General features: G+C 41.6%; 5 non-coding genes across 5 annotated transcripts; 4 read left to right on the forward strand and 1 right to left on the reverse strand.

Annotated features, from left to right (window-relative positions):
• Positions 1 to 7,270: 7,270 nt before the first annotated feature.
• Positions 7,271 to 7,352, forward strand: trnal-aag (transfer RNA leucine (anticodon AAG)). The gene has a single exon. It is a non-coding gene; the product is annotated as a tRNA-Leu (tRNA).
• A 642-nt stretch (positions 7,353 to 7,994) lies between these two features.
• On the forward strand, positions 7,995 to 8,066 carry trnae-uuc (transfer RNA glutamic acid (anticodon UUC)). Its single transcript has one exon. It is a non-coding gene; the product is annotated as a tRNA-Glu (tRNA).
• A 2,438-nt stretch (positions 8,067 to 10,504) lies between these two features.
• On the reverse strand, positions 10,505 to 10,576 carry trnad-guc (transfer RNA aspartic acid (anticodon GUC)). The gene has a single exon. It is a non-coding gene; the product is annotated as a tRNA-Asp (tRNA).
• A 139-nt stretch (positions 10,577 to 10,715) lies between these two features.
• Positions 10,716 to 10,797, forward strand: trnal-aag (transfer RNA leucine (anticodon AAG)). Its single transcript has one exon. It is a non-coding gene; the product is annotated as a tRNA-Leu (tRNA).
• Positions 10,798 to 11,433: 636 nt separating this feature from the next.
• trnae-uuc (transfer RNA glutamic acid (anticodon UUC)) lies at positions 11,434 to 11,505 on the forward strand. The gene has a single exon. It is a non-coding gene; the product is annotated as a tRNA-Glu (tRNA).
• Positions 11,506 to 14,049: the final 2,544 nt, after the last annotated feature.

Here is a 14,049-nt window from a genome sequence, read left to right on the forward strand (position 1 = left end):
TATTTTTCCTGTAGGCTTTAAATTTCTCGGTAGGAGCGAAAGTTTGACAGATATAGCAACAGTAACTTTTGCAGGCGGGGCTAAGAGGAACAAACATTCGCGCGGATGGGTAGCAGGCTAATGTGCGGACCACAATCACACAAAATGGATAAATTTGCAACTCGCACCTCAAAGGTCTGCAGAGAAACAAAAATATGACGGGTCTAATCAACCAAAAAGTCAACCTAAAAGAAAATATGGCGAAGGGTGTCTTTCTCTTGGATTCACGGCAGCGGTGGTGGGGGCAGAGGAGAGACCCCTGTGTGTTCTGTGTCTAAAACCGCTAGCAGCAGACAGCATGAGACCCAACAAATTAAAGAGACACCTCGAGACCACACATGATGTTCAATAAATTTGAAAATGTTGAGCTTGGCATTAGCGTTTTGTTGGGGCGATGGGGGTAGGTGGGCCTTGAAAACTAACTCCTTAGTCTAAAGTGGGGATGACAGAAAAAAAAAGTTTGAGAAGCCCTGACCTAATTGTACGGATCTCACTTTAAATGGCAAACTGATCATTTAAATGTTTTCACTTTGAATATGAAACGAGGAGTAAAATGTACAATGTACAATATTATCAATTATTTCACAATGACATGTTTTAAGGATATTGTACAGTATGATTAAATCTAAAAATGAATGTGATTTTTTTTCAGGATAATTTTATTTTTAGCCAGTAAACAACTGTTATGTATCTTTTGTATCGGGTTTTCCCCTTTAAATAACAAAATTGTAGAATTTTACAATATTCATTATTATTAAATATTAAATGTGCCAATTAGTTATACGGCATACATCATCCCCCTTTACCCATTTGTTAAAAAGACGAAAGTTGATGCGAACGCCTACGTGCTGTCAGAAAACTTAAAGAAGAAGAATGCCTTTGTGCAATTACTGCTATCCTGGCACAAGTTATAAAACAAACAAAGTTACCAAATTTTTTTCTGAGGAGACAAAAAAAAAGAAAAAGGGAGGGACAATCAAGGATCAACAATGGCACGACTTTCACTAGCTTGTGTGAGGTCAAAGACGTGAGATTTTAGACCAATGCTAGTAAGTGACTTTCAATGCTCAAATCAGAATAATAATGCTAATTTTAGCTACTGGAAATTTGTGTGGTAGCAATAAATACCCACCAGCGCGATACATCGCAGTTCCACACTGACCAACCATGCAACAAACTCAAAAGAACTGTACAAGGAAAAAACAATGAAGTGACTTCAAACTGCAAATATAAGGTTTGAGTAAAATATGTAGGTTGGTGTGAATGTTGTCTGTCTATCTATGTTGACCCTGCAATGAGGTGGCGACTTGTCCAGGGTGTACACCTCCTTCCGCCCGATTGTAGCTGAGATAGGCGCCAGCGCCCCCCACATCCCCAAAAGGGAATAAGCGGTAGAAAATGGATGTAGGTTCCTACTGTGGAAAGTTCAGTAATACAGAATCATTGTGGCATTATCGTGTCAGTTTGACGCTATATGCGCTAGTCCTCATGGTAAATGTGGTTTTCCTTTTGGGAAAACGCCATCGCTTTGGTTCACTGGTGCGGCCAATATAAACCAAAACTGAAAGTTCTTAAGTGGGGCTTTAAGTAGAGTTTATAAATCTTGTATCTGTGCCACATATAGCCTTATTTCAGTGTCAACAGTCTCCAGCTTACTTGCTACACATGTTTTGGCTCTGCCCACCCTTGTGCAGTTATTGGACCGACATTTTTAATACTTTGTCTGTTGGTGTAATTAACCACTAGGCCTTCTTTGCTTTTATTTGTTGTTGTATCTTTATGTTAGCAATTGGGACTTTTTGAATGAAATTGTCTGTGGCTCCATGTTAACGAAGTTGCCTGTACTATTTGACTGATGCATTTTATTGATTGATTTATTATTTTTCTTTCTTTTTCGTTTTGTGTGTCTTGTTTTTTGGGGGGAAAGGAACATTTAATATTGATTGTAAATACGTTTGTACTTTAAGAAGTTGTATTTGCCTTAAAACTCCACAAACATTTTTCGACCCGTATGTACAGTCACTGTGTGCTCGGAGAAGAGGTAGGATTAAATATAAGTTTTACTTCTTAATATTCCTTTTCAGATTTGTTGAAAGGTGCAAATGGAACCATGTGATGTTACTTGACGTAAACATGTCTGTAACAAATACATCAAAACCATAGCCACATGCGTAATGACTAACATTTACATAACATTTTGTAGATGGCATTGCATGTCTTGTCTTGTTCTATTCTGTCTTTTGAACGTACAAGTAAATGTCTTGCTTTTAGTGTGAGGTTTAACTGTTGTGTTTATTTTGTGTCATTGTGAAGTTTTTTGTACCTGAAAATCTGATATCCCGGCCCCATTTTTTCCTTTATATCTGTTCCCCAGGTCAAAATAATTGCCGAGTGTGACCGTGTGTGACCGTGTGTCTTGGCTACCACTCTTTACCGCATCTCTCCATGAACCCCGATACAAACATCCGACCAGGAGCGTTGGGCTGCAGTGCATTGTGGGTAGGCGAGTCTTGTACATGATCATGTTCATTTGCAAAATAAACCAGAGAGCACAACTCAGCTTTGATACAAAATGAAAGTAAAAAGTCATGTTGGAATATTTTAAAAAACTCAGCTCGGATTAATTACTGTTCTCTTGGTAGTGGAGAAGAAGTGGGGGTTAGGGGCAAAGGTGGTCTCTGATCCATCTTTGACACGGCAGAAAAGGGGCTGGGAGAGGTTAGACCGAGGAGGCATGGGTTGTTGTTTTTTTTACTACAGCCGACGAGGCACATATGTTTTTCAAATTAGACTGTGTCGTATTTTTGAGGAATCAAACAAACATTACAAAGAGGTTTTAGGACCAGACAATCCATTGGATTCGATACAATTATCTTATTCAGGAATTACATTTTATTTTGAAAAAGTTATAAGTAATCTGGAAATACGTGTTATTTATTGGAATTGTAGATTGAAAAAAGAAATAATCAAAAGCCATACATCATGAAACAGGCAACAGAAGTACAACAAATCAAAGTTGAAAGAAATATTACATACGCAGAGGCATTTATAGTGAGAAATCAAGAAAGTGTAGAAAAGAAAAGAAGTGTGAATAGTTCAAGAAAAAAAAAAACAAGAGGCAACAAATACAGGAATTTCCACGGACAAACTAGTTGTATTCCTGGCTTACGTAATAAACTGTACAGTACAGGCTAGAAATAAGACTGAGAAGATCAAAATAATTGTCAAAGCAGCAGCAAAGTTGTTGAAAGAACTATCTTGGGGCCGGGTGCAAGCTGTACTACAGAGAGTAGACGTGACGGAGTCATGTTACCACATTCCAACACCCTGTTAATTGTCCGGTGGAATGCCAGAAGTTTGATAGCAACCGAACATGAATTAAAAGGATATATTAAAAATATGAAAACTAATCCACATATAATTTGTATTCAAGAAACATGGCTGAAGCCAAAATTAAACTTTATAATAAAAGGATATATAACGATTCGTAAAGATAGGAATGATGGGTAAAGAGGATGATGTGCCACATTTATTAAAGAAGATGTAGTCACGGGTAAAGAAACAGCAGAACCTTTAGCAAAAACATTTGTTAAAGTGCACAGTAATGATAATTTGAGAAATGTAGAAAAACAAAAGAGAGAAGAAACGATGAGTTTAAATATTGGGGAAATGATGGAAGACAACGATAATAGCTTTACCAACACTATGGATATGACATTTTCTTTGAATGAAATGGTTCGAATTTTGAAATTAGGTTAAAAATACGTCACCGGGGAAAGACCTAGTGGGTTATCAAATGATCAAAAACTTAGGTAGCATCGTCAAAGAAGTGGTCTTGAAATGATATGACAGGTTATATGAAGAAGGAGAATGACCGGCAGAGGGGAAAATTAGCGGTAATAATTCCAATATGCAAGTCAGGGTAAGACCCGGAAGAGGCAGGAAATTATAGGCCGATAGCATTGACCTCAAATTTGGGGAAAGTAATGAAAAAAAAAAGATTAATGAAAGACTAGTATATTATTTAGAGTTAAAATAAATAATCAAAAAACTAACAAAGTGGTAAATAATGTTCAAGACTGGGGAACGGCTTGGGGTTTAAGATTCTCTGTTGGAAAGACAAAAGTCATACATTTTACAAAGAGAAAAGTACAAAACAAGCTCCAAATAAAAACTCTACGGTGAAAATATAGAAGAGGTACAAGTATTTAAATATTTAGGAATATGGTTTGATAAAAATATGAACTAGTCAACCCACATCAGCAAAATAGATTTGATTAGATTAGATCAGATAGTACTTTATTTATTCGTTCAGGAGTGTCCCTTCAGGAAAATTAAAAATAGGGGGAAAAGTAAAAAGGTGTTAAATATAATGAGGGCTTTGAGGGGTAATGATTGGGGGGCTGATAGGTTGACGTTGAAAACAATATATGTATATATATCACTTTAATTCCATCTGTTATTGATTACGGATGCATTATTTACCAATCTGCTTCAAAAACATGACTTGGGAAAATAGACTGGATCCAGTCACAGGCTTTAAGGTTATGTTGTGGAGCTACTACATCAACCCTAGTGGCAGTATTACAAGTAAAAATGAACGAAAAACCTTTGTACAAGAGGAGAGATCAACTTTCAGCAGTTTATCGGGCAACTTTAAAAGGATCCAAGCAAGGATATCCCACTTGTCCAGTGCTACCAAACTGCCAAGAAAAAGAGAAAAAAAATAATAGTTTTGGGTGGATTATAGGAGACATATGTAATAAAGTTAAAATTGACAATATTAAAGTTAGTCCTACAGTACCAATTCCTGCAATACCACCGTGGATGTTTGATAACCCAAAAGAAAACACGCAATAACTAAAGAATAGAAATTTAAATAGTTACCAGATAGAAAAATAGATTGAGATATGATATATATACGGATGCATCAAAAACTATAAAAAGTAAGGTAGAAGCTGCAGCAGTTATCCCACAAGGAAACATAGTATTAAATAAAATAATCAGTGATAAACTATCTGTTTTTACGGGGGAATTGGTAGCAATTTATAAGGCAGTTAACTGGATAGAGGAAAACAAAGCAAGGAAAGTAGTTGTGTGCTCGGACTCCAGCAGTGCATTGATGAGCATAAAAAAAAAACATAGCATCAGAAACAAGACAAGATTTAGTTTATGAAATAGTTCAGGCAATCTACAGAATAAATAAAGCGGGAGGTGTGGTAACATTTCTTTGGGTTCCTTGGAAGATATAGTAGGATGGAATTCACAACACATAGGATATAAAGCATTATACACGTATTTAAAACACATTGGGTTAAATAAAAGAATATAGAGTAGGGATCCATCTTGGTCCACACTCCATTTCAGTAGGTGGCGCTAATGCACACCAGAAGGTTGCTTGCTGGAAACAACCGCCCACCTCCGGAATCAGTCCCCGCCCATTCCCCTTAGGCGCGAAATTCATTTGAGCGGAAGACAGAGGAGTGAGAGGAGTTCTTTAAGACCGCGGAGAATCTTAAAAAGCTTACAGAAAGCAAGAAAAACTTACGGCAGGGGGCATGTCGGACATTCGCCGTTGTTTTCGATCATATTGTCCCGGACCAAGGTTTCGATGTCTGGAGTCTTTGGCGGAATCAAGCCTTCTCCTCTGCCTGGAATGGCCGAGTCTCTTCGACGGCCGTTGACGGACCCGACAGCGTTAAGGGAGACCAGCGAGCCGGAGATGCAAACGGAAAATCTGTAAGTAAATATATGTATATATGTATTGTATACCGCATGTTTTTTTCTTGTAAAATGAGAATCATTTGACTCACCAGACTGCGATTGTGTTAAAACGATCGCGTTAGGATCTTAAGGCAATTCCTCTATGAAACAAAATAATGAATACACATAATATTAAATAATTCGAAGGGTTAAACACACCTTTATAATCATCTTCCAACTTTGTAGGATCGATCAAACAAAGTTCTTCGTCTTTCACTTCGTCGTCATCTGCTGGTAAAAAAAAGAAAAGTATTACAACGTCGTACACGTGCAATGCTTTTAACGTTTAAATGCTTAAATGGAGTTAAACCATTGTCTAATTACGTGGTAAAGCAAAGGTAATGGTGTGTGTGTGTGTGTGTGTGTATGTGTGTGTGCGTGTGTGTATGTGCGTGCGTTTGTGCGTGTCCACATCTTCCCACGTAACATTCCCAGCCATCAATACATCGAAGCAGGGTCAAACATATGGTTAACCTTAACCTAATTAGTTCCTCCCAATCGTTTAAATATGTTTTCGTGGGGTCTGGAAGTTGTTTCAAACGATCGTAAACATTTAAACTGTCAAATGGCTGGTCAGATGCTGATCAGATGACATTCTCAAGCTTCGGTGTGCGACGATCGTAAAAATTTAAACTGTCAAATTGCTGGTCAGATGCTGATCAGATGACATTCTCAAGCTTCCTTAAAAACTGACCTCAACCTGAACCCTCCTTTGTTCCCTCTTAACACATCCCTCTCCAGGTCTTGAACCCACCCTCTTCCTGATTAAATCACTCCCTCTTCAGGTCTTAAACCGACCCTCTTCAGGTCTTAAACCCACCCTCTTCCTGGTTAAAACTCCACCCTCTTCCTGGTTAAAACTCCACCCTTTTCCTGGTTAAATCACTCCCTCTTCAGGTCTTAACTCCACCCTCTTCCTGGTTAAAACTCCACCCTCTTCTTGGTTAAACCAATTCCTTTTCAGGTCTTAACTCCATCCTCTTCCTGGTTAAAACTCCACCCTCTTCCTGGTTTAGCCACTCCCACTTCAGGTCTTATCTCCACCCTCTTCCTGGTTAAATCACTCCCTCTCTGGGTCTTAAACCCACCCTCTTCCTGGTTAAGTCACTCCCCCTTCAAGTCTTAAACCCCCCTCTTCCAGGTTAAAACTCCACCCTCTTCCTGGTTAAAACTACACCCTCTTCCTGGTTAAACCACTCCCACCTCAGGTCTTATCTCTACCCTCTTCCAGGGTCAGCCACACCCACTTGACTTTGACCCTTGAACTTGACCTTTGACCTTTGAACTTGACCCCTCATAAATCATTGATTTATGACCCCCCATAAATCATTTTTTGACAGAAGGTGTCCCCTTACATTTTCTAACATCCTTGGCTTTTGCCTGCCACACCGCAACCAAAGTGTTGCCATATCATATTTCTGCTATCTCATAATGCCAACAATTTGATCCTCGGAAAGCTGGGAATAAGGGTAGTGTGGCCGAGCGGTCTAAGGCGCTGGATTAAGGCTCCAGTCTCTCGGGAGGCATGGGTTCAAATCCTGCCACTGCCATATTTTGCAGGTAACGCATTTGTATCTTCCCTGACTGAGGCAATAAGACTCTTGGCCTCATTTGGAAAGCTTTGAAAAATAGGGCCCAAATGTTATCTTTGGAGTTTTCCATGCCAGGGATGCAATGAGAAAAAAACACAACCAGCACAGTTTTAAGGCCCGCCAGCAGCCTCTGGAAAAGCTCAAAGGTGGACGTGGTTGTGTGTTTATCAACATGTCGTTTGAAGATCACCGCCCCTACTTAAGACATTCAGTCCACTTTTATCTGTTTCTATATTCTGATGACACCGCAGTGATAGGACATATCACTGGCCGGCACAGAGCGACTTACAGGAGGGAGTTAGCCTGTCTGGTGACATTGTGTAGAAACAACAACCTTATCCTCAACACGGACTACACTAAGAAGACATGAGGAAAGAAAGTCTGTTCTTTATTGTTACTATTGTACAATTTTTACACATCCAAGTCCAAATTCATGCAGCAGTTTCCATAGTGTAGTGGTTATCACTTCACTGAGACACAGAAGTTACCCCGGTTCAAAAAATACAATTCACATTTCATGGTACATGAATGCAATGGGTGCTTCACACATTTGTCAAGAAACCATGCATGAGACAAGTGTCTGAAAAAAAAAGGATTAGTTCCCTGGTGGTCTAGTGGCTAGGATTCGGCGCTTTCACCGCCGCGGCCCGGGTTCGATTCCCGGTCAGGGAAAGCTAGCCATTCCGTTCTCATAGCAGGCAATTTCTATAAAACTTATGTGACTTCCATGTTTTATGCTCATCATATACAAAGCATTATCGTTGACATTTTCCATAAAGGCAATGTGGACATTGCACCAGTTTGGCCCTAAAAAGGTGCCTGAGATTCCCAGCTTTCCTCTTTCTTGTTCTCTTCGAGTTCCACGGCACGACACCTTTCCAGTTCACCCCACACCCGAGCCGAGTCACTGACGGCATCCAGATCTTGTTGGTTGAATTGCACAGGCAGGAGAGAGCAGACTAACAAATGACATCATCTGCACTCCTCCACACTAACATGCTGTAGAACATCCTCATAGCCTCGTTTGTTCATGGATACCTCGCAACGTTCCGTTTCTCAGATCTTGGGCGATTTAGGCAGGACCAAAACGCCACACTTCTTTGGAGCCGGGCAGAAGAGATTTGTTTAGTTGTGTGAGGCATTTTCCCTGCGGCTTTAGCAGAGGGCCAACCTGTTGCGGTGATGGCTGTCAGTCAGGGCTTTTCGAGGATGGAGAAATTGGCCTTGATTTTAATCTCTTCGTTGCTGGTTCTCGGTCAAACAGACTAAGACGAGGGTCAGTTTCTTGTTTGAACTTTTCCTCTGACGTCAGATAATACGGAGGATCAATGCCTAACAGCAGATAGAGATTGTAGGTTCTAATTGATTTCAAACACCCAGTTAGAGCCTCCTCGCAGGCAGTGTTTAGGCCAGGATTGATTTCGGCAAGATGACTCAACGTGATTGCAACCTGACATGAGGAACTTTTGGCTGTTTTGATTCATAAGGCGAGTTCAGTTGCTCGGATAGTGGCAGAATATGTTCCCCGGCTGGTATTGTACAGTTTTTTAGGATGCTGTTTCCAAATCCAACCTTAGCTTTAACTTTCTCAATATGGTATTTGAAGGTGACCAACATAGACTGTCTGTGGTTGTATTCAAGCTGTTTTCCGTACCATCTGACTTTAGGCTAACCATTGGTGTATGTGTATATGTGTAATTAAACTGTTGTCAGTGTTTGCTCATCGGTGGTTAGATGTGTTGTAGTAAATAAGACCATATAGGGCTTCGCCTAAGGACTTTTTTAATTCTACCAAGGTTGATTTTTCTAATGCTATTTTTTTTTTCCAAGATGGCGCTGCTTTTTTCCAAGATGGCGCTGCTGTAGTGGCTGCTGTAGGCAGGAGCTCTGTGCTCTTGTGTCATCCTTTTGTGTTTCCCTCTTGTTTTCATGTCTTATTATATTTTTTTGCCTTTTGGTCCGGGACCCTTTGGGACTGTGTGACAAGGGGTGGCACTTTCGTGACCTCTGTGGTGCTTTTTTCATGGACTTCTGGATCTGCCTCCCGGGAGCCTTTTGGCTATGGAGACCAGCTGCTGGGTGTCTGCTACACCAGAGTATGTTTGGATGTACTGGAGGAGATGCGGATGAAGAGACAGGAGCTGCGGAGCTAGCACTGAGCACTGGGACGGAGAGGTTTCGCGGTGTCTTGACTGGGTGAGCAGGTGTCGGACACCTCGGTCACCTTGGACGTATCCTCGCTCATCCATTCGGACTGGACACTGGCCGAGAGTGGAGTCGGCTGTCTTGGTTGCTTTGTTGGGTCTGCTTCTGTCTCTGACCATGCTTCCTCCTCCCCAGCAGACGATGGCGTGGAACAACGCAGATGCCACCACAGTGGATATGTTTATTTTACTTTTTATTCATAGCTGTATGTAGATGTGTCTGGTTGTATCTGCTGCTTTAATGTCTTTAATGTCCTCTGTGTTCTTTGATGTTTGATGTTTCCCTCTTACACACATGGAAGAGGGATGTGTACCATGGTTATGAGTTGTTTTTTTATTTTTTTAATTTATTTGTTTTTTTCCCTTGGCCTCAGTCTGCACCTCCTCTCCAGGGCCCAGGCAAAGACCGATTTTTTTAATTTTATTTTAATCTTCTATTTTTTTCTCCCCCCTCCCCCCCTTTGTTTACCTTTATTTCATCTTTTTTGTAAGGGGCGCTGGAAGCCGGCAGACCCGTCAGCGATCCTGTTCTGTCTCCCTGTAATGTTTGTCTAAACTTGAATGGGATTGTGCTGAAAATTTAAATTTTCCTGAAGGAACTCTCCTGGCGGAATAAATAAAGTACTATCTAATCTCTATCTAATGTCGAGGTCATCAGCTGCTGCATCCCTGACCTTTTACTTGACGCATTGACTCTGACAAACGATTTTCCCTTTTTGAAGACTTGCTTTTGCGTCCAAATTTAGAAGGGTGGAACAAACATTAGTAAAATACTGTGTTTGATTTCTATAGGGCTGTTCAGCAACACCGAGTCCACACATCACAACATTCGGAGAAGGATACTTTGGTCACTTCTCAAATTTCAACAAGATGGTAGTTGAAGAAAACTAAAGGTACCTGAACCATCTCCCCGTCAGGGAATCGAACCCTGGTCTTCCGCGTGACAGGCGGAGATACTGTCCACTATACTAACGAGGACTGTATGACATGGTGTTTTCCAGGGGACAAGCAAACATCCTTGGCTTTTGCCTGCCACACCGCAACCAAAGTGTTGCCATGTCATATTTCTGCTATCTCATAATGCCGACAATTTGATCCTCGGGAAGCAGGGAATAAGGGTAGTGTGGCCGAGCGGTCTAAGGCGCTGGATTAAGGCTCCAGTCTCTCGGGTGGCGTGGGTTCAAATCCCACCACTGCCAACTTTTGCTGGTAACGCATTTGTATCTTCACTGACTGAGGCAATAAGACTCTTGGCCTCATTTGGAAAGCTTTCAAAAATAGGGCCCAAACATTAGCTTTGGAGTTTTCCATGCCAGGTATGCAATGAGAAAAAAACACAACCAGCACAGTTTTAAGGCCCGCCAGCAGCCTCTGGAAAAGCTCAAAGGTGGACGTGGTTGTGTGTTTATCAACATGTTGTTTGAAGATCACCGCCCCTACTTAAGACATTCAGTCCACTTTTATCTGTTTCTGTATTCTGATGACACCGCAGTGATAGGATGTATCAGTGGCCGGCACAGAGCGACTTACAGGAGGGAGTTAGCCTGTCTGGTGACATTGTGTAGAAACAACAACCTTATCCTCAACACGGACTACACTAAGAAGACGTGAGGAAAGAAAGTCTGTTACTATTGTACAATTTTTACACATCCAAGTCCAAATTCATGCAGCAGTTTCCATAGTGTAGTGGTTATCACTTCACTGAGACACAGAAGTTACCCCGGTTCAAAAAATACAATTCACATTTCTGACATGGTACATGAATGCAACGGGTGCTTCACACATTTGTCAAGAAACCATGCATGAGACAAGTGTCTGAAAAAAAAAGGATTAGTTCCCTGGTGGTCTAGTGGCTAGGATTCGGCGCTTTCACCGCCGCGGCCCGGGTTCGATTCCCGGTCAGGGAAAGCTATCCATTCCGTTCTCATAGCAGGCAATTTCTATAAAACTTATGTGACTTCCATGTTTTATGCTCATGATATACAAAGCATTATGGTTGACATTTTCCATAAAGGCAATGTGGACATTGCTCCAATTTGGCCAAAAAAAGGTGCCTGAGATTCCCAGCTTTCCTCTTTCTTGTTCTCTTCGAGTTCCACGGCACGACACCTTTCCAGTTCACCCCACACCCGAGCCGAGTCATTGACGGCATCCAGATCTTGTTGGTTGAATTGCACAGGCAGGAGAGAGCAGACAAACAAATGACAGATCATCTGCACTCCTCCACACTAACATGCTGTAGAACATCCTCATAGCCTCGTTTGTTCATGGATACCTTGCAAAGTTCCGTTTCTCAGATCTTGGGCGATTTAGGCAGGACCAAAACGCCACACTCCTTTGGAGCCGGGCAGAAGAGATTTGTTTAGTTGTGGGAGGCATTTTCCCTGCAGCTTTAGCAGAGGGCCAACCTGTTGCGGTGATGGCTGTCAGTCGGGGCTTGTCCAGGATGGAGGAAATTTGCCTGGATTTTAATCTCTTCGTTGCAGGTTCTCGGTCAGAGCGAGACGAGGGTCAGTTTCTTGTTTGAACTTTTCCTCTGACGTCAGATAATACGGAGGATCAATGCCTAACAGCAGATAGAGATTGTAGGTTCTAATTGATTTCAAACACCCAGTAAGAGCCTCTCAGGCAGTGTTTAGGCCAGGATTGATTTCGGCAAGATGACTCAACGTGATTGCAACATGACATGAGGCACTTTTGGCTGTTTTGATTCATAAGGCGAGTTCAGTTGCACGGATAGTGGCAGAATATGTTCCCCGGCTGGTATTATACAGTTTTTTAGGATGCTGTTTCCAAATCCAACCTTAGCTTTAACTTTCTCAATATGATATTTGAAGGTGACCAACATAGACTGTCTGTGGTTGTATTCAAGCTGTTTTCCGTACCATCTGACTTTAGGCTAACCATTGGTGTATTTGTATATGTGTAATTAAACTGTTGTCAGTGTTTGCTCATCGGTGGTTAGATGTGTTGTAGTAAATAAGACCATATAGGGCTTCGCCTAAGGACTTTTCTAATTCTACCAAGGTTGATTTTTCTAATGCTATGTCGAGGTCGTCAGCTGCTGCATCCCTAACCTTTTATTTGACGCATTGACTCTGACAAACGATTTTCCCTTTTTGAAGACTTGCTTTTGCGTCCTAATTTAGAAGGGTGGAAAAAACATTAGTAAAATACTGTGTTTGATTTCTATAGGGCTGTGCAGCAACGCCGAGTCCACACATCACAACATTCGGAGAATGATACTTTGGTCACTTCTCAAATTTTAACAAGATGGTAATTGAAGAAAATTAGAGGTGCCTGAACCATCTCCCCGTCAGGGAATCAAACCCTGGTCTTCCGCGTGACAGGCGGAGATACTGTCCACTATACTAACGAGGACTGCGTAACATTGTGTTTTCCAGGGGACAAGCAAACATCCTTGGCTTTTGCCTGCCACACCGCAACCAAAGTGTTGCCATGTCATATTTCTGCTATCTCATAATGCCGCCAATTTGATCCACGGAAAGCTGGGAATAAGGGTAGTGTGGCCGAGCTGTCTAAGGCGCTGGATTAAGGCTCCAGTCTCTCTGGAGGCGTGGGTTGACACCTTCTGTCAAAAAAAGATTTATGGGGGGGTCATAAATCAATGATTTATGAGGGGTCATAAATCAACGATTTATGAGGGGTCAAGTTCAAAGGTCGAGGTCAAAGGTCAAGTTCAAGGGTCAAAGGTCAAGATCAATTGGGTGTGGCTTACCCCGGAAGAGGGTGGAATTTTAACGTGGGAGAGGGCAGAGTTAAGACCTGAAGTGGTAGTGGTTTAACCATGAAGAGGGTGGAGTTTTAACCAGGAAGAGGGTGTAGTTAAGACCTGAATAGGGAGTTATTTAACCAGGAAAATGGTGGAGTTTTAACCAGGAAGAGGTGGGTTTTAGACCCGAAGAGGGGGCGATTTAACCACGAAAAGGGTGGAGTTTTAGCCAGGAAGAGGGTGGAGTTTTAACCAGGAAGAGGGTGGGTTTAAGACCTGAAGAGGGTGGGTTTAAGACCTGAAGAGGGAGTGATTTAACCAGGAAGAGGGTGGGTTTAAGACCTGGAGAGGGATTAGTTAAGAGGGAACAAAGGAGGGTTCAGGTTGAGGTCAGGTTTTAAGGAAGCTTGAGAATGTCATCTGATCAGCATCTGACCAGCCATTTGACAGTTTAAATGTTTACGATCGTTTGAAACAACTTCCAGACCTCACGAAAACATATTTAAACGATTGGGAGGAACTAATTAGGTTAAGGTTAACCATATGTTTGACCCTGCTTCGATGTATTGATGGCTGGGAATGTTACGTGGGAAGATGTGGACACGCACACACGCACGCACACACGCACACACACACACACACACACACGCACACACACACACACACCATTACCTCTGCTTTACCAAGTTATTAGACAATGGTTTAACTCCTTTTAAGC

Source organism: Nerophis ophidion, linkage group LG02, assembly GCF_033978795.1.
Source record: "Nerophis ophidion isolate RoL-2023_Sa linkage group LG02, RoL_Noph_v1.0, whole genome shotgun sequence".
In the NCBI taxonomy this organism is placed as follows: domain Eukaryota; kingdom Metazoa; phylum Chordata; class Actinopteri; order Syngnathiformes; family Syngnathidae; genus Nerophis; species Nerophis ophidion.